Below are 25870 nucleotides of genomic sequence, written 5' to 3'. Positions count from 1 at the left end.
GACTTGGTCCTCTGCCTCTTAAACTGTCATCATATTATTTTTATTCCTTCTCTTACTATCAAAAGTTCTACATATTCCACATCAGCTCCTTCTATTTTTATCACGATTTACCTTCTCCCTTAACCATCACCACTCCTGCAACAGTGTTCTTGAAGGTCATCAGTGACTTACAGAATAGTAAATCCCATTTTTCCTTAGTCATTGTCTTTTAATATTGTAGTTTGCAGGATTTGACATAGCTGATAACTCCCTGTTCTTTGAAACTCATTTCTCCTCGATAATAATAGCTACTGATTATGTGCCAAGTCTCTGTGTTAGTTACCTCAATTCTTACACAACTCTAGAAGCAGGCATCATTATTATTTTAATTATTTATGTGGAGAAACTGAAGATCTGTTGTTAAGAAAATTTGCCTAATGACAAGTATCCAGGGCATCAGATCTTGAAGTCAGTTTTGCCTGCCATTCACACTATAGTATCTTGGTTAGTACAGTATTCACAAGATAGCCATCACTCTGTGACAGTAGCTAGATAACTCCTAATTTAAATAGAAAGATGTTTTCTTCAAAGTTAGTTCTTTAACAATTTTCATTCACTCCAGTGAATATGTCCATTTTACACTGGACATCGAGTTTTCTATGTGATTTGTAATGCAGCACAGAAATTTGAGTATTCTAAATGATAATGCTCTCATTACTTTATATTTCCAAATTCATGTTATAAATACCACCAGGTGTAAAAATTAATAAGTGGGTCTTTATATGTTACACAAACAGTGTTGGATACTTCATTAGTTGGCCAACCTACATAAGTTTTATAGGAATGTTATTTGATTTCAGAATAACTACATCTATTCGAATCGAAACATATTTTCCCCAGTGCTTTAAAGATTTGCTTAGCTGTCAGGGATTTCATTTCAGTTTTCCTTTACACGTTTTTGGATTCCAATAAACATAGTGAGGATTGTCTTAAAGATCATCACCCTAAGTCAAATTTTCTGCAGTCTTCATAGCATCATCACTTGTCTCCAACTTAATAAAACTACTAGTGTCATAAATAAAAAGTTCAACATTATCTCAAAAATAAAGGGTAAAAAAATTGAGATGTAGTATTTTCTTTGAATAAGCCATTGTATTTCTCCAGTTACAGCAAAAGTTACACCATAAGCTGTAATCATTGTTTGCTTACTTTTGTTGCTTATCTGCTTTTTCTAAAATAGGCAGTTTCTCATCAGTAACTTTAAATATATTATACCCTGTGATCTTTCCATTTTTCATATTTTATCTTTTTAAACTGACACAAAAATTTCAAATAATTTAGAAGTCTTAAATAGGCAAAATATTTTTGCAGTCTCACCACATAGAGATAATCACAGTAAATAAGGTTTATAGATCTTTCCAGACTTCTTTTCTTATCTGTATAGACCTAGGTAGAGAGATAAGAGTATTATAAACATAAGGTACTAATATATATCTATTGAATAAATGAAACTTTTTAATAAAAATGATATTAATTTATACCTATATTTTATTATTTTATTTCATTTATCATAAAATGTTTTCTGTCAGTTATATACTATACTTATATAGAGCTATCTTATTTTCTTTTACTGCTACATAATGTCATTGTGCAAAGTTACTATGATAAATGTACACTCTGGATCAACATTTAGGTTGTTTCCACATTTTTTATATTACAAACAGAATAGCAGTAAAACTACTTGAGTACCTGTGTGAATATTCCTGTAGGATTAATTCCTGGAAATGAAATTACTATATCAAATAATGTGGATTATTGCTTTTAGTACATATTGTCAGTGTCTTCTCCTCAAAAACAAAGTATTATTTAAATTTACAGCCACCTAAATGTGAGAATAATTGTTTTTCTATGACCTGCTAACACTAGTCATTATCAGTCTCTTGAATCTTCACTTGTCCTGATGGATAAAAATGACATCTAGTTGCTACTTTAATTTACATGTTTTTGATTAATAGTGTGGCTGAGAATATTTTCCTATATTTATAAGACCATGTATATCTTTCTGTGTGAACTGTTGTTCTTTTACTTTGTCAGTGTTTTCTATTTGAGGGAGTGTTTTACATGCTAAGAAATGAACCCTTTGTCATGTATGTTGCAAATTATTTTTCTACTGTGCCTTTGGCTTCCACCTTCATTTATGATGCCTTTTACTGTACAGACATTTTAAATTTTTATGTACTCAAATCTGTGAGTCATTTTCTTTATGGCTTCTAGGTTTCATGCTTTGCTTATAAAGGTATTCCTGTCCTTAAAACTATATAATATTATTCCACATTTTTCTAGTATACTTTATGGTTTAAAATTTTATATTTATAATGCTAACTCTTTTGGAATTTATTTTCTTATGTGTGTTAGGAATTGATCTTTATTTTTTTCTGCTCTAATTATTTGAATAAGCTATTCTTTTACAACTTCTTTGAACTGATATATTTGTGCAGATCTCCGTTATCATGACTGAATTTGAGCTTGAGCAGAAGTTCTGCATATTACCTCTTCTCAAGTTCTCCTATTTGCTTTTCTTCATCTACCTTTCCTGACAGTCCCTAGTGGTCATATTTCTAGTTTTGATATTTTTCTCATCTGCTTTCTTGCTCCATCTATTACTTTCCTAGGTTTTTTCCTGTTGTCATTTAACATCTGACCAGGTCCTCTTGCTCCTATCTCCAAAGTACATTACAAGTATTTCCACCTTTCTCCATTTCTATCCCACAGTTCTAGTCCAAGTTAATGGTACTTTTCTAATAATTTCATAGTTAATCTGCTTCTACCTTACCTCTCCCATCCACTTTACATACAGGAGCCAGTGGTTCCCTTCAGAATTGAAAGAAGAGACATTTTTCATTACTTAAAACCCTCCAATGGCTTTTCAGTCTCTTAGAGTAAAATTGCAACTCTTTAACAGGCTCTGATTATAAGCATGATCTGACTCCTGCCCATCTTTTTGCCTTGTTCTCCATGCTGAAGTTTCCTCATTCTTCTTTTTGTTTCCTGAACATCCTTTAACCCTTTCATTCTTTTTTCTATACCTTTGTACTTTCCATTACCTTTTTTTGGAGAGGGGCTGTTCCTCCAATCCAGTTATTGCTTGACTAGCTTTTTCTGAATCTTCAGGACTCAGGTCAAAGTCATCACCTAAAAGAAACCTTCCTTGCCAGCCTCTCTAGAGTAAGCTTTCCCACTCCCAAACTCCAATTACTTTATATTGCATTACCAACCATATGATAATCTTTGCATTTATTACAATCTGTAATTATTATTTTCATTTGTTTACATATTTATCATCTATAATTCCCCACTAGGAAATAAACTCCCAGAACCAAGGCCTTTATCTGCCTTGTTAAACAATATATCCTCATAGCCTTGCACAATACCTGGTACAAAGCAAGGATCAGTAAATATCTTTGAATATAAGAATGAACAATATGTGATGAGTTTTCTCTCCACTCATCCTTGGGGCATCCTTAAGATAGCTAAGACTTTTCATGTGTTATCTTAGAAAAAAATGAACAGAAGTAGTGGATCCAAAATGAACAATGAGGTAGTGGATCCAAAATAAATGTTATGTGTCTTCCTTATCTTAAGCATGTTTTTTTCTCATTTGTTTTCATTAGAGTCAATTGATGGGATGGGTTAAAAAAGGAGGAAAGTAAGTCCTATAAAGAACAAAGTGGGACAGTTAATGCAAATTGACGTACATTGTGCTGGCCAGAGAGCACTTTGATAAATTTAAATCTGGTAGAAGAGAACTTCTAGGTACTTATAACATGTGGTGTCTGCTGACAAAAGAACTAGAAAATGCTGATACAATCTGCTTTCAGAATAGGAGAAAGCCCATGTGGGAAGCCCAGGTGTACCAGTAAGCATACCAGGTGTACTAGTAAGCATACTCAGGAGAACCATCTGTTCAGACATTGACTGCTTCCTTAGCACTTCTTAAAGTTCATGAAACTAGAAGATGTGAAAGAAGGCATCTGGAGTCAAACATACGATGAAAACCTGTCAATTCTTGATTATCCACATTGCATTTTCTATAGTAAATTTCACAATTTGCTTGTTTCTATAGCCCTTATCCCTCCCTCTTTTGAAATTAGTTTACCCTGTGTAAATTACTTAAATTTTAAACTATGTATATAATCTTACCTTGGCAAGTTTGAAAGATATTTCACTACTTCTCTGCTCCAAAGACTTAGAATCAAGATAAATATTTTTTTTCTGAAAAACATATGCATGCTTTCTTTTTTCTTAATGGAACACTTGTAAGTCCAAATGTTTCCCTTTTTCCTCTGATAACCAAGGAGCTCAATTTCACATTTACTGAGCAGTAACAACATTGATCCCATTAAAAATTAGCTTTGTTTTTATATTTGGATTTTTCTTAAATAATATATGTCAATAATATATGAGTACGATATAAACATTATGTTTATAAATATACCTTAAAAGACTATGCACATCATTTTAAGAAGGAAACACAAAGGTACAGCAGCTATAAATTAAAAGTATAAATGATATCCCTTTTAACAAAGATGTTGATCAGCTTTTGCTTGAATAGTTAACTTTCCTGTATAGTACTTTCTGTATATTGTGTATACCTTGGAAGATGATAGATAGATAGATAGATAATCTGTCAAATCCATTAGACTGCGAGTTCCTTGAGGACAAGGATGATACCTTATTAGTACCTCTATTTTGAGGGTCTTTCACTGTGCCAGGAACAATTATGTTCCATACTTAATAAATGTCTGCTGACTGATTATGAGAGGAGGAAAAGGAGGAAAGGAATCCATTTCTTGGTTGGGTATTATAACAACTAATTCTTAGCCAGAATTGAATAACATAACATAAATCAACTTCTTCTCTATATGACTCAAACACTTCACATTTTTGAAAACAGATAACACAAGTCCCCTTTGTACTTCCCCAAGCTAAATAACATTTCCTTGTATAACATAGTTTCTAAAACCATTAACAACCTAGTTCTGGCATTCTGAATATCCCATGGATTTATCATAATTTTATTAAAATATATTGACCTGAATTAACCCGATTCTCCTGTCATGATCTGTCTAGAATTAAACCACATTTTTGACACTCATGATTATGATCTGACATGATCTGTCCAGGTGAGAATGTTAATTCCGATTATTTAGGCATTTTGCATATAAAGTGTAGACCAAGATTATTTGAGTTTTAATTAGTTTGTTACATCACTCTGTTCTTGTTAAATTCATAGTCAATTAAAACTTAACACTTTGCCCTTTTTTCCACATGAATTGCTACAAATCAACTTCTCCATAGGCATTTTTTAAAATTCAAAATGAAAGATTTTACATGTACACTCTTAAATTTCAACTTGTTTGGAAACATCAAGACCATCTTGAGTCATAATTAAGTTAGCTATAAACTATTTTAAATTCCATGTGACTCTTCACTATATGATTATCCTTATTGATGATTAAAATTAAAAACAGGCTGTGATACCAGGTCATGAACCAATACTCTTTAGGTATGTGTGGTAGTTAAATGTGAATTATCCTATAATAATTGATCAAATTTTTCCATGTTGTTTATAAAGATTGTCATTTCATTGCACTTGTATTTTTTAAACATTAAAACAAACACAAAGGCCATCAAATTTAATTGAAAAAGAAAATTTCAAATTACTCAAGATGGCTGGGGCATTTAAAATTGATACAATGCTTTTGAAAATCAATTTGTCACAATGTATCAAAAACATTACAAATTGTAAATCATTTGAACTCAGGAATACAGGAAAATCTCTAGCCATGAAAATGCTCATTAAAGCATTACTTGGCAGTATTTAGTTGGAGGAATGGTTAAATTAATTAAAGTCTAGCCAGACTGTTTAAGGAAGAATGTCAGTCATGACAGTCCTCTATCTGACTTGTCCCAGCAGTTGAGTTCAGGAATTTGAGTTCAGCTTACTATCTCAACCATGTATCTTCAGACTGCAAACCAGGCCATTTATGATAATAGGCAGGTTGGAAAAGAGTTGGTATCTGTGGGAGTTGGTATCTGTTGGGATCTGTGGGAGGGAAAAAAATGAACAAACAGGCATCATTAATAATGTGTTTAAAGGCAATTAAGTCTCCTTACAGATTGGTATAGATGGTTATAGAACACAGCATATACATTCCAGATTAAATTTCAGACTATTCTCCCTTTTTTTTAGTTATCGACCTTCGTAGAAGTGTATAATTTAATTTATTTGGCACAGATGAGCATCTGTACTAAAATTGTGATTTGTCACTCAATCACATATAGAGTATTAAGAACGGGTTTTAAAAAAGTAAGCTGAGCCTGGAGGGGTGGGATAGGGAGGGTGGGAGGGAGGGAGATGCAAGAGGGAAGAGATATGGGAACATATGTATATGTATAACTGATTCACTTTGTTATAAAGCAGAAATTAACACACCATTGTAAAGCAATTATACCCCAATAAAGATGTTAAAAAAAAAAGTAAGCTGAATAATTGTAAGACGAGAATAATAATTAGTACAGTTACAAATAACTTTGTAAGTAATTTTATATTGTTATGCATAGATATAAAAATATATAGCATATACATCACAATGTATTGTGTACATATATAATATATACATGCCTTTAGCATTTAATTCTTGTTATTTTCACAAAATTTGGTAATGACTGTATGTTATGAAACCATAAGTGGCTGTGAAAATAAGCCTCATTTTACAGAAGTGATAAAATCTCAGATTAGAAACCAAGTGTGAATATTTTATTGAGAAGGAAATCTTGTTAAAATTAAAAAAAAATAGCAATGTCTTTACCTCCTCTACACTTTATTTTATTTCAAAGGGTAATTTTGCATTTAGTGATAGTAATACTCTAGTGCTTTTAAATCAATAGACTGCAGCCAATGTGCCCTCTACTTGGCAGAATAGTATAACTGTTAATAATTTAGAGACACTTAATATATGGGAAATATAAAAGCTATAATGTCAGTGAAAAAATATAGACTGTCTTTTGATTCCAATTTCATAAGAACCATAATATATACAAGAGATTGAAAACTACCATACCAAAATTTGGTAGTGACTATTTTTCTTTAATGTTACTATGCAGAATTTTTATTTACATATTTCTGAGTTTTTTATATGTTTACAAAAAAGCATACATTTATAGTTTTCTGATTAACAATATTTAAATAAAGGAAAATGTTGTGATCTTACCAGTAAGTATTGTGTTTGTCTTGCTCTGTTCAAATGGGACAGATAACCTAAGGAGCTCTTTAGACATTTAAGCCAATATAGGTCTTGTTGTCAGAATATCATGTCCACTTAGCAGTTGCCATGTTTGATCTCTTTGTTTACACACGTTCATTATTTTAAAATGAAAAGATCAGCTTGAATTAATTAAAAGTATTAAATTAAGTCATTATATTTACTTTAAAAGAGCCAAGAGAACTGTTGGTGATTACAAGCATTTTTCATTGCCAATTGAAATATATAACTTACTGAGTCTAACTGCATATATTATTTTCACTTCTGTAGAAAGCACAGTAGCTGCATGAGTGAGTTGATGGCTCTTGGATAACTGGTCACTGTCTCTGGGTAGTCTTTTCTGATCACCCTAGGCTGGTTTAGCTCCACTTTGCTATGATCCTTGTGGCATCCTGAGCTTCCCTTTTTACACTGTATTATTATTTAGCTGTACATTCTCCCCCTGGAATGTGAACTTCTGGATGACTGGGATGCCGTTGTATTTGTGAATGAATCCCTAGTGCTTGGCTCATGGCACAATGCCTGGCACATAACACTAAATTACTACCCATTGAGATTATGGATATGAGAATGGAGAGATTTGGGAGTTGATGGTTAGATACTAGTGTTTTAAATCAATTTTTTGAGCATCCAGTTCAGAATTGTGGCAGATTCTGTGTTAGTGACTGTTGAGACTATAAAAACATGAAAAACAATTCTTTATTGACATCCCCATATGAATAGATGACTGGTGAAGGATTTTAAATATTATTACAATGATTATAATTGTATAAACACATTGCCTTCAGAATTTAGAGGCAAAGAGTTCTATAATTAGAGTCTCCATGTAAGAAGGGACAGTCTTACAAGTTGCCCTCCCTCTGTGTTCCTATGTCTCATGAGGATTGTTTCACCTGAATTATTGATACTGCCAGGATGCCTGCCCATGGACAGGGATGTCTCAGCTCTCCATTTAAAATTCTGATCCAAGCATCAATGGTTCATTCTCATTTCTACCCCAGACTTTTTTACACAGCATCCATAAAAATTTAGACTCCAAAAGATTCTCACATTTCTACCTGGTTTCCAAGACAACTTCCCATTGCGGAGCACAGGCTCCAGACGTGCAGGCTTAGCGGCCATGGCTCACAGGCCCAGCCGCTCCGCGGCATGTGGGATCTTCCCGGACCGGGGCACGAACCCGTGTCCCCTGCATCGGCAGGCGGACTCTCAACCACTGCGCCACCAGGGAAGCCCCCAAGACAACTTTTTGTGTTTCTAGTGTGCCAAACCATATTCCATTCTGGGGACACAGGCTCTTTGCTCCTAAGCAGCACACAATTTAGTGATGACTACTGAAAGTCTCAATGCAATGTGACAAATGCTATGATTACATTAGAAAGGAGGCAGCTAGCTCTGCCTGCCTTAGTGTTTTTATAATGTACTTTAAAAGCCATTTTCTCTTTTTTCTCCTCAAGGGGAGAAGACAGTTTGACTGTTTCTTATAGGGCCAAGATAATAAACTCAAGAAAAGGATTCTACATTATAAACACTAATTTGATTAATGAAGTAAGATTGGATTGATTTACTTAGATGCCAGAATTTATATGGAAAGAATAAAACCAAATTCTTTGTCAGCTCCAGATTTGACACAACACCTATGAATCTGAACCACCCTATTGTCTCAGAGATATCAAGTTGCTTATCACTTCTATATTCTATATTCCTTAAGCATCTGTATGTGTTTGCTATTATGCCCCTGTTATATTATTATGCCCCTGTTAATATGCAGCTTTTTAAGTGTTCAGTTGTCACTTTAGTTAATTGAATATTCATTTGGCAACTGTCTTGCTTCCTTCATTGTACCACACATTTTATTGAAAAGAAATACTAGATGTGATATTTTACCATAAAAGGCTTATAATCTGCTGGAAAAGTAGAAATAACTTAATGTGAAATAAGGGAATAAGAAGGTGTTAAATTAGAATACTGTTGTCTAATAATCACCAAAAAAGGAATATCAGAAGAAGCAAGACTTTATCAACATAAACCTTAATAAAGTGTAATTTAATCTTGTCATGAAAGTAACGGGAAGGGAAGGAAGACGCATAAAAGAGGGCTGAACAGAGTAAGCAAGCACGCTGACCTTGAAAAGGTGGTAGGACAGCCCAGGAAAATGTCTTGTTGGATCCAAGTAGAGTTACAGTGAAGGGAGTGAGATGGTGGAGCCCATTGTAAATTCAGGACTTTCTAAAGGTTTGGGCAGGGGACTGGCATTATGAAAAGTGGAATTCAGGGACCATTGTTCTGGCATGATATGCAGTATCAACCAGAGAGAAAAGAGGATAGATGCAAGAACATAAAATGAACCAGGGCAAAGTCTCACTCATCTCTATCACCCTTCATTGTTCTGGGTTCCCTTCAATCTATAGGTTAAACTGACTTCTTCTCTCCTCATAAGGATCTACTCTAGACACGTCTGTTTACTTATACTTCTCAATTTCTAGCCTCTGCTCTCACTTCTACCCAGCTTCAAAGACAATAAATAGCACTGCCTTAAATGTATTTCCACTTTTGTTGCATATGTAGAAACATTTCCATCCTTCCAATCCCCGTGAAGGGAGAAAGCATAGGCTCTGGAGGCAAACATGGATTCAGTTCCCATCTTTGTTACTCACTAGCTGTGTGACTTTTTTTTTTAAAGAATTTAATATTTCTGAAAGTATCAAAGTCGTCATCAGCACATTGATGGACTTTGCCACATGTATTTTATTTATTGATTGATTGATTTTTAAAATATTTATTTATTTGGCTGTGCCGGGTCTTTATTGTGGCATGCAGGATCTTTGTTGCGCTGCTCATTGCAGCGCATGGGCTTCTCTCTAGTTGCAGTGTGAGGGTTTTCTCTTCTCTAGTTGTGGCACGTGAGCTCCAGAGCGCATGGGCTCTGTAGATGAGGCACACAAGCTTAGTAGTTGTGACGCATGGGCTTGGTTGGCCTGCAACATGTGTGATCTTATTTCCCCGACCAGGGATCGAACCTGCGTCCCTTGCATTGGAAGGCAGATTCTTTACCACTGAACCACCAGGGAAACTGTGTGAATTTTTGACAGGTTAATCAACTTCTTTGAGTTTCAGGAATATAAATTATAAATTAAGGGAAATATTACTTTGTTTTTAATTGGAAACATAAAACAATGTGTATTAAAATATGTCACATGAAGTGTTAGGTATTGTCCTCTGAGGATTAGTGTACCTGCTGTAATCATTGAAATAATAATATGTATCACTCACTCAGCCTCATGTGAACAAAATAAAATGCAGACTTCAATGGCTGATGGAGGTGAAGGGGAAGGTGTCTCTAGGATCACGACTTAAAAGATAGTGGAGGGTATTGTTAAGTAGGATATGGAATGAAGTTAGAATAAAAAGGTCCTAAAGCAATTTATGCTTTCATTTTGGAGCTAATCCAATTAGGGATTTCTGTCTGCTTGAGGAGCTCTGAGGCAGTTGAGTATTCAAGTAGCTGTAGAAAGATCTGGGATGAAGATACGGGTTTTAGAATACTCTGCAGGTAGGTGACAGTTAAAACCATGAACAAGAAGCAGATTGCTGGAATATATCTAGTTAGCATTATAACAAAAAGGATCCTGGGGAAGAGCAACATCATGAGAAAGAAGATAGCAAACTGTCTTGTTTGGTTCACAAGAATTTAAAAATTTAATTTGTTGCAAACCTAAAAATCAGTGGATTGTACATAAAATTTTGGATTTCTGACTTCTCTGGAAAATTACAAAATCCTCATTACAATGTATCAGAATTTCCTAATGGCAACAATGATCTGGAGCTTAGTGAGTGGCCCCCATTTTAAAAAGGTCTGTTCTCTCTAGTTGGGTCTTAGAAACCCAGAGGGCCTACTTCCCATCTAGGCTTTATAGGCATTTGACTTTATGACCCCTGAGATAAAGAACAAATAAGCGAGAACAGTTTCTCAGAAGCCACAGAGAATTACAACCCTGGCATATGCCTTAGATAGGCATGGGAAGTAAAACTGAAATATCTGTGATTAGGAGAGACTTCTCTGCTTTAAGATCATTTAAGAAGGCAACCTCCCCAATACCTTGCAGTATTTAGAACAAATCAGAATATAAACATAGAAGCTCCTTAAAGGTAGTTACCCCATGGTGTTCTATGTTGTATTTTATATATTATCGGAAATATTAGTTCTGTAGGTGCTCAGTAATTCCTAAATGACCTTAACAAAATGTACAATTTAAATAGATGAACTTTATTCTTCCACATATGTGGATTTCTGTTTGAAAATTACCTTAAAGTCAAGGTTGATTTTTTTTTGTCAGGAGTGGTTTTCACAACTGACAATATTGCCATTTCTTAGAAGATTTTTATATATGTCTATCTAAAGTATTTATTTTTCTGGTTGTCAGATTCAAAGAAACTGATTCCAAAGTACAAATTTACAAATTATGCACAAGTTGTAAATCTGATCAGTAGAGTAAGCTCCTCAGGGACAGAGTCTCCAGCTATGTTTCTGTTTTATCCCCTGAACTTAGAACATAGCACAGTGTATAAATTGTAATAAACTCTCAGGAAATATTTTTTAATGTAAATTTGCATTATTTTTCAAGCTGTTCAAGCTGTAAGTCCACAAATCAAGTGTAATTGCACTGGAGTTTTGAAGCCAAGTTTGGAAATCTCTTGCACCACAGAAATCCAGACTATATAGGTCAAAGGGCTGTATTCCAGACCTAGTTCAATAACAAAATCAGAATCCAAGACCTGGAAGATATCTTTTGAAATCACGTAAATAACAACTACATCATTTACAAAACCTTTCATACAGCTTATGTCATTTGGTTTTCAATACAACCCCGAGAAATAACTAGAAATATTAGTCTGGAACCTGAGACTCCTAGCACTAGCCTGGTGCTTAGTGCTCTTAGGTTGCAAATGGTTTCTGCCACTTCCTAGACATCATGACCTTAAGCAGATTATTGAAACTTTTTGAGTCTCAGTTTCCTGATGTGCAGAACAGGGAAAATAGTAATAACTATTGATGGAGTAACTATTTGAGGGAGATTTTGCTTGTAAAGTGCCTAGCACAGTGCCTGCCACATGGATCAGTCCAACTGTGACTATGACTACTTTGCTACTTGCCCAAGGTCCCTCAGCCAGTAAGTGGACTCCAAACTGAAAGCTTTTGACTCCAGATTCCAGGCTGTGTTTCCTATTCCACAAAAGGCTACACAGTCTTGAAAGTTGCCACTCTTTAATATCTCAGACTCTGGCAGTCCCTGGATTTCCTAGGTTGCCTGTGTGAACTTATTATGTAATACAGTATATAGAAAATAATCTTCTGGACTGGCTGACTGATTGTGAAAATAAAACATTGTCGGATATTCTAGGTATACGTGAATGTTGGAAAAGTTTTCATAAATTCCATTGTAAAAAGTGTGCACTCTGTAGTCCATGCACCAATATTTTTATTAAATGATTTTAGGGTGTGTACTTTTGGGCTGAGACTTGAAGAATATGAATACTTTTGTATAGCTGTGATAATAATACCTCACACATGTATAGTATTCACAGTGTTTCAAAAATAAGGTATTTAGAAATTAGATGATATACAGAATTTCTGACAACAGTATTGTCAGTTAAAACTACAACTTGTGTCTTTTTCTTAAATATCTACAATCAAATACAGGAATCATATTTAAATATTCTCTAAAATAACACTATCAGAGACTTCAGAAATAATTTATCTCTAAGTTTCTTTGGAACACAAAATAGAACCAGGGAATTAACCTCTTTGTAGGAAATTAACTGCTGAAAGTAAAATAAAATGTCATTATTTGAATTATAGCCATACTAAGAAATATATAATTTGTGACTTAGGAGCCAAACCAGTATTTTAAGGGGAAAGACAATATAAAGAAGATTTGTGATAGTGCTGATAAATGATGGTTCCACAGTAAATGTCAAGCATAATAATATACGTTATAAATTTCTTTGGTTTTACTTTAGGAGAAGTGGCTAAGTAAAATTGAAATATGAATTGTGGAAATTATATTTTTGGCAAAGGAAAAACTTGAAGGACATTTTGTAACTTCTGTGGGACTCACAGAGGTGAGTCTTGTCCTGGATTCATGCCATTTCACAGGTCATAAGAGACATGAGAACAGGCTGCTCTTTCTTGCCTGGCTGGGCTGTGACAGCATTCCACACAGAGCGTCCCAGCCAAACAATCTTCTCGAGTGACCCTCACCATCATTGCACTTGAAACTGTGTTAGTGGCTAACGGCCTTGAATACAGACCAATATGAACTATTTCTTACATTTTTAATGTACAATTTCAATATCACAGTAAACTCTAACCTTATTTATTTCAACTATTCACCATAAACTCAAATCCTAAAAAAAAAGCATATATACATTATTGTATATACTCAAGATGGTTTAGAAACAGGAAGGTATAGAAGATGATCTCTGTAGTCTGACATGGAATGCTACTGGAAGACCTGAGAGCTGAGTATTCCACATCAACCCAGAGACATCTCTGCCTCACATCTCTGTTACCATCCGTGTGTGTAATGCTAAACACTGACTCTTAATTATCGAGTATATTTGGAATCCGTTAAATGTGAAGCAGACAGTTTTGGAATACAAACTGAGCAGCTTCCAATACAGAGAAAGTAAAAGACAAATGCCTTCTTGCTTTCCATCATTTGTTTTTATTAGATGATTCCCCACATGGAATGTCTAACAGTATAAAATTTTCATGTTTATTAAAAGTAGATAATGTTCATGAAATATATATTTTAAGGCAATGGTGAACAAAATTTGCAGAAGTGTAAATAGTATAATTTTCTATGTTTTTTTCTAATATCCTGCTCTCTTCATTTTATCCCTCAAGAATACTTTGTCATTTTTCATTTTTAAATTTCAAAGTGACTTTTTATTCAGAATCTTATTTACTTTCCTTACCCCGCCTGACCCACTTACCAAATCAGAACATCATATATTTTCATCCTTTTCCTTTCTTTATAGGTACAATAAGTAGCCTATACATTATCAAGGCTAACATGGAAAAGAGTGCCCCCTCCATTTTCCCTAGTGTTCCCAGGTTTTGGAAGTCCATGGTCTAAAGTCTACCCTCACTTAATGCACACTATATGGTAATGCTTCCCCACTGTTGTGACAATGTCATTGTAAACATATGCTTTGGAAAAAGGATGCTTATTTAATCCATGAACTCTTTGTAAAGAAAAATCCTAAAATGATGACATGGGATGACAGTATCTCTCAACAATGAATCATTTCAAATAAATCACAGAGGCAGAGGTGCTCAGTTCTAACTGCACTTGGCTAGAATTGAATCAGTGCATTATCTGTCATGACCATCAAATCAACCAGGTCCCCTCAGTCTGATGTGTTTGAATCTTACCACATGATTGTTCAGTTTCTTGACTTTTCAGTTGGTATTAATAAAAAAATGACCTCAGCATGTACCAATACAAAACAATGGTGGGACTTTTTTTTGGCATCTAAAATATTAACTATAGAGACAGAAGAATTTGAACATTTATAAGATTAAAACTCTATGTAATGCTGTTTAACTTTGATATTTGTACTCCACGTTATTGTTGAGAATAATCAATCATTTGAAAATATTTCCCCGTGAAGTTAGATAATCTTAATGGTGTGAGGTTTGAATAGAAACTTTGTTGCCTTTAACACTAGAAATGGAAATATATAATTAAATTAATGCATTTCATGATATTAACAATAGAATTCTATGAGTTCTACGCCTGTCACATTTAAAAAATCCTTTTGCTTACAACAGCATTATATAAAATCTTATTCTAATATCATTGCCATTTTAAAAGTAATACTTTTAATTAGACTGAATATCTCTGGGGAATAGAATCTCTGGATTTTGTGCATACTATGTGATATGAATCATCTCAGATAAAACACTTACATTTGTTAAAACAAGTATTTATAAATATTTACTGAGTGTTTACCCAGTGCATCATACCCTACTAGACACTAGAGGATTCAAAGAAAAGCTTGACCTCCTGATGTTTAAAGTCTAAAAGGAGAAATAAGACATGTAAATAGATGACCATCATACAAACTAGGTAGTGGTAAATACCACAGTGTACTCTGCAGGTTCTAAGGAAGGACAGAAAAATTTTTAGCCAGGAAAATATGGCATTGTGTCTTAAAGCTAGGCATATTATGGGTAACTCATATTTTAGAGTCATTATAGCATACTGTTATTTTAGAAGCTAGGTAAAATAAAATGCATTTGAACATGAAAGTTTTTAAAAGCCAACCCAAGTGAGAATGATCGTGAAAGAAGAAAATGATTCACCAATGGAGTTCTAGTTCCAATTAACATGGATATTTGAGATCCTGAATTCTTATAAAGGTATATTTTTGTTACCAATATATACATCATATAACATTGAACTAATTTCACTGTCACGTGATAGATGATATAGGTTGCTTTTTCTGAAAGAAGTAGAGTAGCTCTTATGCCGAGTTCTTATGCAAGAGTGGAATTGTGAAGTACTTCTCCCAAGGAAATCCTGAAGTTGAAACACTAATTGAAACACTAATGGAAGCTGTGCAATATTGATGGTGATTGTTGTGAAACCAGAGCATCAGACAGATCATGCTGATATGAACAGGGAGGGATGTGGTGGAAGAGACGGTTCAGAAACATTGTGTTAACAGAGGCTATCAAGGCCTGGGGCATCCACAAACAATACCCAATAAGCAGAGTATAAATGCAGCTGCCTTGAATCTGCTGAACACCTGTTGCTCTAAATCTTATTATTTTATTCCATAAATAATATATAAATTCATTTTTAAACAAATGCCATAAGTACAAAGTGGTGATATTATCAAATAGTTTTTCTCTTCAGGAATCTGCACCTTAGGGGGTACTTTTTTTTCTCCATACTCATATAGAGAAAAAATATGATTACTCAGTAATCATACATATGATTAATTCATATTATTTGTACCCCTTTTTAAATAGTCTTCTATTATTCAGACTTTCTTTTTAGTAAAAACTCACTATTTTCATTTACTCTAATATTTCAAAGTCTCTTCATGGACCTTAGGTTTTCACACTTTAGCCTCCATTAGAAAACTTACTGTGAGCTACCATTTTCACTTTATCTCTCCTCCTTGAGGGAAGTGCTTTCTTTCTTTAGTCATCTTTCTTTGAATTATTTGAACTCACTTTCTCTAACTTTTTCAGGATAACATTCATTCTTCGTTTTTCTTCTCCATCATCTTTTACCTTTTTTATTAGTGAAGTTGTCCACATATCCTTTCTAATATGTATTCTCAGTTCTCAAATTAGAGTAGTACACATAATAGATAGTTAGAAAATATTTGCATAAACACTCAATATTTCACTAACATGCCTTCATTTTCCCTTAAAACAATAAAACAACAAAGAAAGAAAACAAATCATCATAAATAAAGCAGCAAATACACCTTATCTCACACTTACTTGGAAAGGGAATATTTACTTAATCATATTAATTTTTAAGTTCACTGATTCACTTTTTTCCTTTATTAAAGTATTATTTACCTACAACACTGTGTTAGTGCCAGATGCACAACATAGTGATTCGATATTTCTATACATTACAAAATAATCACCATAAGTCTAGTTACCATTTGTCATCACACAAGGATATTACAATATTGTTGACTATATTCCCCATGCTGCACATTTCATCCCTGTTACTCATTTATTTTGTAACTGAAAGTTTGTATCTCTTAATCTTCCTCACCTATTTCATTCACCCCTGCTCCGACCTCCCACCCCTTGCCCCTCTGGCAGCCACTTGTTTGTTCTGTGTATCTATGAGTCTTCTTCTGTTTTATGTTTGTTCCATTGTTTTATATTTGAGGTTCCACATATAAGTGAAATCTTATGGTATTTGTCTTTCTCTGTCTTACTAATTTCACTTGATATGATACCGTCTAGGTCCATCCATGTCGTCACAAATGGCAAGATTTCAAACATTTTTTATGGCTGAGTAGTATTCCATTGAATAGATATATATCCTTTGTCATAGATTAATTGACCATAAGTGTGTGGGTTTACTTCTGGGCTCTCTATTGTGTTTCATTGATCTATGTGTCTTTTTGGTACCAGTACCATACTGTTTGATGACTGTAGCTTTGTACTATAGTATGATGTCAAGGCATATGATACCTCCAGCTTCTTTTTTCTCAAGATTACTTTGGCTATTTTGTGTCTTTTGTGGTTCAATATAAGTTTTCAGATTATTTGTTCTAGTTCTGTGCAAAATGTCATGGTATTTTGATAGGAATTGCATTAAATCTGTAGATTGGTCACTTTAACAATATTAATCCTTCCAACCATGAACTTGGGATATCTTTCCATTTCTTTGTATCATCTTTAAATTTCTTCATTATTATTTCACAGATTTCAGAGTATAGGTCTTTCACCTCCTTGGTTAAGTTTATTTCTATGTATTTTATTATTTCTGATGTAATTTTGAACAAGATTGTTTTCTTGCTTTCTCTTTCTGATAATTCATTATTAGTGTATAGAAAGTAACAGATTTCTGTATATTTATCTTGGATCCTGCAACTTTACCTAATTCATTTATGAGTTCTAATAGTTTTTTGGTGGAGACTTTAGGGTTTTCTACATGTAATAACATGTCATCTGCAAATAGTGGCAGTTTTACTTCTACCCTTCCAATTTGAATGCCTTTTATTTCTTTTTATTTTCTGAATGCTGTGGCTAGGACTTCCAATACTATGTTATAAAGAAGTGGCAAGAGTGGGCATCCTTGTCTTGTCCTAATTTTAGAGGAAGAATTTTTCACTTTTCAACATTAAGTGTGATGTTAGCTGTGGGTTTTTCATAAGCCGCCTTTATTACGTTAAGATATTTTCCCTTTATAATAACTTTGATGAGAGTTTTTATAATGATCAGATGTTGAGTTTTGTCAAATGCTTTTCTGCATCAACTGAGATGATTTTTGTCCTTCTCTTTGTTAACGTGGTGTATCACATTGATTTGCAGATAGTGAACCATCATTTTATCCCTGGAATAAATCCCATTTGATCACCTTGTATGATCCTTTTTATATATTGTTGGACTCTGTTAATATTTTGCTGAGTATTTTTTGCATCTATATTTGTCAAAATATTGGCCTGTAATTTTCTTTTATTGTAGTGTCTTTGGTTTTGATATCAGGGTAATCATGGTCACATAGAATGAATTTGGGAGTGATGCTTTTCTTCAGATTTTTGGAATAGTTTGAGAAGATAAGTAATAGCTGTTCTTTATATATTTGGTAAAATTCCTCTGTGAAGCCATCTGGTCCTGGACTTTTGTTTGCTGGGAGTTTTTTGATTACTCTTTCAATTTCACTACTAGTGATAGGTCTGTTCAGATTGTATGTTTCTTCCTGAATCAGTCTTGGAAGGTTGCATGTTTCTAGAAATTTACCCATTTCTTCTAGGTTGTCCAGTTTGTTGGCATATAACTGTTCATAGTATTCTCCTATGACTTTTTGTATCTCTGTGATTGTATCTCAGTTGTAATTTTGTATCTTTTTGTATCTCAGCTTTAATACCTCCTCTTTCATTTTTTTTGATTGTGTCTTTTCTCTCTCTCTTATTTTTTTTTTTGTGTTGATGAGCCAGCCTAGACACTTGTCAGTTTTGTTTATTATTTTAGAAAGATAGCTCTTGGTTTCACTGATTTTTTCTATTGATTTTGGGTCTCATTTATTTCCTTTCTGATCCTTAATATTTCCTTCCTTCTGCTGATTTGGACTTTGTTCTTCTTTTTCTAATTCCTGGTGGTCAGGTTGTTTATTTGAGACTTTTCTTATTTCTTGAGGTAGATTTGTATTGCTATAAACTTCCCTCTTAGAACTGCTTTTCCTGCATCCCATAGATTTTGGAAAGTTTTGTTTTTATTTTCATTTTTGTCAAGGTATTTTTTAATTTCCTCTGTGATTTTTTCATTGATGCATTAGTTTTATAGTAGCTTGTTGTTTTGTCTCAATGTCTTTGTGTTTTTGGCATTTTTATTCCTGTAATTGACTTCTACTTTCATACTGTTGTGTTTGGAAAAAATGCTTGATATAATTACTATCCTTTCAAATTTGTTGAGACTTGTTTTGTGGCATAGCATGTGATCTATCTTGGAGAACATTCCATGTGCACCTGAAAAGAATGTGTATTTAGATGTTTTTGGATGGAATGTCCTAGAGATATCTACTAGGTCCAAGTGGTCTCATGTGCCATTTAAGGTTAGTGTTTCCTTATGGATTTTCTGTCTCGATTATCAGTCCATTGATGTTAAATGGTGTGTTTAGGTCCCTTACTATTATTGTATTATTGTCAATTTCTCCCTTTATGTCTGTTAATATGTGCTTTATATATTTATGTGTCCCTATATTAGATGCATATAGGTTAAGGAATATTGTATCCTCTTCTTGTATTGATACTTTTATCATTATATAATGCCCTTCTTTGTCTTTAGTTATATAGATTTTTTTTAAAGTCCATTTTGTCTGATATGTGAATTTCTACCCCAGCTTTCTTTTTTTTTTTTTTTTTTGCAGTACACTGGCCTCTCACTGTTGTGGCCTCTCCTGTTAAGGAGTACAGGCTCCAGACACGCAGGCTCAGTGACCATGGCTCATGGGCCCAGCCACTCCACGGCATGTGGGATCTTCCCGGACTGGGGCACGAACCCACATCTCCTGCATCAGCAGGCGGACTCTCAACCACTGTGCCACCAGGGAAGCCACCCCCCTCCCCAGCTTTTTTTATTCCCGTTGGTGTGGAATATCTTTTTTCATCCCCTATTTTCAGTTCATGTGTGTCTTTAGCTCTAAAATGAGTCTTTTTTAGGCAGCATATTGATGACTTTTGTTTTTTTACCCAATTAGCCATCCTATGTCTTTTGACTGGTCCATTGACATATAAAGTGATTATTGATAGGTATATGCTTATTGCCATTTTGTTACTTATATATATTTTTTTTCTGGTATTTCTTCTCTGTTCTTTTCTTCTTCTTTTGCTTTCTCCTCTTGTAATTTGAGTGTTTTCTTTAGTGTTTTTCTTGTGTTCCTTTCTGTCTTGTTTTTGTGTATCTATTGCATGTTTTTGATTTGTCAGAATACCCCAGGGGAAGACATCACTCATGCTCACTTCAGATCCAGATCTGAATGTGTATGTTGACAAACAACTATATGGTGATCTATAAATATATCTACTTGTTACATTGACTTATAACTATGTGTTGGTCTATATTTACTTGTTTTAAATTGATAGTCATATAAGTTCAAACACATTCTAAAAGTTATACATTTTTTGCTCTCCTTCCCCACATTTTGTGTTTTTGACATTATATTTTACATCTTCATGTCTAACTCTTAACTATTTATTGCATTTACAGGTTATTTCACATTTTTTGTCTTTTAATCATCATAGTAGCTGACTTAAGTGGTTGATCCACAGGCTTTATGATACATTTTTCTTTACTAGTGGGATTTTTCCTTTTCTGTAAATTCTTCTTGTTATAGTCTTTTCTTTTCCACTTAAAGAAGACCCTTTAATACTTCCTGTAGGGTGAGTTTAGTATTGATGAAATCTTTCAGTTTTTGCTTGTCTGATAAGTTCTTTATCTCTCCTCCAACTCTGAATGATAATCTTGGTGAGTAGAGTACTCTAGGTTACAGGTTTTTCCTCTCAGAGCTTTGAATATATCATGCCACTCCCTTCTGACCTGCATAGTCTCTGTAGAAAAATCAGCTAATAGCCTTATGGGGGTCTTCTTGTATATGACTCTTTGTTTTCTCTTGCTGCCTTTAAAATTTTCCCTTTATCTTTAGATTTTGCCATTTTATTTATATGTCTTGGTATGGGTCACTTTGGGTTTGCCTTGTTTGGGACTCTCTTTGCTTCCGATACCTGGAAATTTGTTTCCTTCTGCAGCTTTGGGAAATTTCAGCCATAATTTCATAAAATACATTTTTGACCCTTTCCTCTCTTTCTTCTTGGACCCCTATAATGAGAATGTTTGTATGTTTGATGTTGTCCAAACCATCCCTAAAATATACTCATTTTTTAAAATGTATTTTTCTTTTTGCTGTTCTGATTGGGTGACTTCTATTATTTTCTAGTTCTTTTATGCATTCTTTGGTATCACCTTCTCTTCTGTTAACTCCTTCTAGTGTATTTTTCATTTCAGTTATTGTATTCTTCAGCTCTGATTGATTCTTTTTTATATTTCCTAGTTCCTTGTTAAAATTCTAACTGTGTTAGCATTCTTATTACTAAGTGCTTTGAACTCTTTATCTGGTAAATTATTATCCTTTTTCATTAGGGTTTTTTTCAGGGATTTTTCTTCTTCTTTCATTTGAACTGTATTTTCTGTCTTCTCATTTTTTAACTTTCCCTGTTTATGAAATAAGGTAAAACAGTTACCTATCTTGATCTTGTAGGGATATCTTTTTGTGTGGAGGCTCCTTCTCTGTCTGCATGTGCCCAGTGGCTGCGGTGGGAGATCTGGTTCTGAAGTGAGGACAGGTCACATCTTCCCCCAGAGTGTTCTGACAGCTACCACTGTGTTGGGAGGCAGGGATGGAGAAGGAGGAGCTAGAGCCAGAGCAAGGTTTGAGCCAGGGCTTTTCCTATGCTCAGTAGCAATCACTGCCTTATCAGGGGAGGTGGCAGCACCCAAGGTGCTGGAGTAGAAACCCTGAAAGTCATGTCTGAGCTGGTTCTGTTTCCTCTAAATTGTGCACTCTCCTTGCTAATGGCAGCCTTCTCCTTAGTGGAGAGCTGTGCCTGAACAAGAGGGACTGGAGTGGATGCCCTATGCACACTGGGGTACAAGCTGTGATGGTCCTGGCAAGCCATTCAGAGTCCCAGGCAATTTCCAATCTACTGCCTCTATGCAAGCACTGCCAATGGCTGTGTTTGCCATATTCAGAGGCATGGTGTGGTCCAAGCCAGCTCCGTTCCTTCTAATTGTGCATTCTCCCATTGTCAATGGCAACTCTACCCTAGTTGAGAGCAGTGCTGAAGCAAGAGGGGCTGGAGCATGTGCCTGGTGTGGGCTAAGGTTTGGACTGGAATGGTCCTGGCAAGCTGGTCAGAGCCCAGGCAGTTTTCAATCTACTGCCTCTACATTATTCCCAGGAATGAGCAAGTATGTGCACGTGCAAGAGTATAGCCTTGGTTTCTTACAGCCCCTGGCCAGTTGTCACTTATTTTCAAACCAGTTAAGGAGAATCATTTTCCCTGTGTCAGACCCCAGGTCTGGGGTGCCCAATACGTGGTTTGAACCACTCATTCCCTGAGCACATCATATGTCCCTCCTCTTCTGTATCCCTTTCTAGGGGCATGGGTCCCAAGCTGATTGCTTCTCCTCCCTTCCAACCTGGTTTCGTGTGGCTCTTTCTTTACAGCCTTTGTTGTAGAAGAGCTTTTCTTATAGTCCCTAGGTTGTTTTCAGAGTTGCTCCACATGTAGATGTATTTTTGATGTGTTCATTGGGTGAGGTGAGCTCAGCATCCTCCTACTCCTCCATCTTGATCTCCTTTCCAATTGACAGATATTTTAAATTACAAAAGTAATGTGTCTGTTAGGCAATTTGAAAAATACAGTTATAACAACTAAACCAATTAAAATCACAGTAATTAGACTACCTAATAATAAATCTATGGATACTAGTTTTACTGTTTTAAAAACACTTATCTGTAAACTATGTTGTGCTTCTTTGAATTAACATTTTATTTTAGGCATTTTCTCAATAAATATTCAAAGATACTGTTTTAATGACCAACTAATAGTTTAGTCTATGGAAGTTAATAATGTACTTAACTAATGTTTTATTTTTAAATGTTTTTATTTTTTCCAGTATTAACGAATATAAATAACAATTTGACCATATTTCTACTTATTTCCATTGGATATATTTCTAGAAGAACTACTGGATGAAGGAGCATACACATTTATAGGCTCTTGATACATACTGTGAAATTGCTTTCCAAATAGACAAACATGACCATCAACAGTGTATGATGATACCCTTTTCATCATAATGCATATTAATTTTTATTCATTTTTTAATTAGATGGATGACTGGTCATAGCTAATTATTTTTATTTTGTTTTGCTTTGTTTGTAATGTATTTTTAATTACATTTCTTTTGCTTAATTTTTCCTTTCATATAACATGTAAAAATAAACGTGCTTTTAAACCTCAAACAGAACATATTTTCTAGCATTGTTCTTATCCTAATTATCATTTTTATTGTAAATTACTATGTTTAAAATTATGCAACTTTGCTTTGTAAGTGCAATGAGCACTTACAAACGTTTATGTGTGTTTACTTATCCAGTATTTGTCATGATAATATTGAAGAAACTAAAAGTAAAATAAAATAGAACTTTGATTTATCATTTAAATCTAAAACTTTATTAGCATTTAATGAGTAAGTAACATAAAATAATTATTACTTCTTTTTTTAATACAATTCTGAAATTAGTAACTATATTAATTTTTAATCAGAATTTAATTTTTATGGAATTTAGATCTAGTGGTCATTTAACCTAAATTGCTGTATTACATTAGGCTTTTGCTCTCTACTCACCCTAGCCGTTATTGTCTCTTCTGAATTTGTTTCCCAGTTCAATCTGGTCACTAATGTTTATTTTAGCAGTTAAATGAGCAGAAAATTGAGAGGAATTTTTCTGCTTAATGGTTTATCTGAGACTAGTAATGAGAGCAATTAAATGGCAACACACATGGCAGGTAAGAATCTCTGATATGGGAGGTTTTTTTTTTTAATCTCCAAAGAATCCTTGAATACAACAAGAGAGAACATACATTAACAAACATATGGGCCAGCATATGATATCATTCTATGTCCACATGATTTTGATCATGTGGATCCTATGGGCCCTGTTGTGATGTCATTCACCAATTTCACTTCCAGTCCATAGAAAGTTAGCCACCTCTCTATCCTTCTGTACCTTATAGTAGGAAAAATGTTCTCCAGTGAGTGTTGTGTTACTGGTCCACAAAGCAGTGTTACCTGTATTCTATTTCTTGCAAGATACAAAATTGCCCTTTCCAACCCTTCTTTCACAGGAATCCACATTTGAGGGAGGAGGAGTGGGCAGCAGACAAGAACACACATTGCATCAAACAAAGTCATCCATCCATCCTGATGGAAACCAATTATTCATGAAACGAAATTGCACACTTTGACTGTGTTAACTATTATGGTGAAATTCTGTCCCTGCAGTTGGGTCACATCCAACAATCCTTGGAAAATTAAGGGGTGATCCTTGTTCCTAAGTAGGGCCCTCAACCTTGACAGTCATAAAAAAGCCTCAAAGGTATTAACCAGACTATATCATCAATATTCTCAATTTTTCTGCAAATACATAACTGGCAGCAGAAGTCCTCCCCAACTACTTTACCAGTTCCTAAAAAGTTCCGGAAAAGAACAGATGTGTCTAAATTGATCTAGACCACATGTCCTAGATCCTAGGTTTAGGTTATCAGACTTCTATTAATTCCAGATAAGTTTGTATTATATTGTTGAATCAGACATATCTAGCTTAAAATATTGTCTATTTTAATTCTGATGCAAAGTCACACCCTTCATATTCTATAAATATTTAGGTAATTTATTTAAATTAAAGTACAGCATTTTATATTTCTTCCTATGATTTTTGTTTTGAATACAGATCATAGTTCAATACAATATGTTTGATATATTTACCATTTTATCTGCTTCTTGCTTTCTGAAAATATTGTGATAAATATTCAAGGGAATGATAGTAATATCAATGTAGTATAGGAACATGAAAAAGATAAGATACTGTAAAATTTCTTTAAAAATTCTTCCCTTTAGGAAATGTTGATGTCTACCAATTGTCAACAGTCATTTAACCAGTTACAAAGCCCCTGTCTTTTCTATTGTGATCCCACGTTTCCTTATGATTTACTTAGAGATTTTAAAGAGATTCTACAATAAGCTCTGCTGAGGTACCAATAAACTAGGTGTACCTTGTTTCCCTGGTCTCCTTCAGTGGAACTGGTGGAGATCGTCCTTACTGTAGTAACATAGGTAATACTAGTAGTTATAGAATTAGAAGTAAGACTATTTCTAATATTGTGTTGCACACAGTTATTCCTGCTGCAGTTTAACTGAGTTACAAATATGATTGATGTCAGATATAAAAGTAAGTATGAGAAGAGTTCTGCTTATAAAGATTTTCAAAGGAAATTACTGAAAACCTTATTGCTTGTGCCAAAGCTGAAGAATGACAAAATCCAGATATGCTCCTTGGCAGGGAGTCAACTGATTTGGAAAGAAAGTGGGAAGAAATAACAAATGCAGAATGCAGCTATCCATTGCCTCAGGCCCTGTTTACACCCTCTTTCAAGCAAGTGAATAACTAAAGCACCCAGTTCAAAGAATAAGGAGAAGATTCCAATAGCATCTGTTTAAACAGGGAAGG

General features: G+C 34.2%; 1 protein-coding gene across 3 annotated transcripts in view; it reads left to right on the top strand.

Moving 5' to 3' along the window:
* Positions 1-25870, top strand: part of GRIA4 (glutamate ionotropic receptor AMPA type subunit 4) — a gene marked incomplete at both ends in the record, with an annotated part of 512633 nt that overhangs the window by 8993 nt on the left and 477770 nt on the right. The window lies entirely within an intron of this gene.

Source organism: Grampus griseus (assembly GCF_964374135.1).
Source record: "Grampus griseus genome assembly, chromosome: 8".
Lineage (NCBI taxonomy): Eukaryota > Metazoa > Chordata > Mammalia > Artiodactyla > Delphinidae > Grampus > Grampus griseus.
This window is presented reverse-complemented; position numbering and strand designations above follow the sequence as displayed.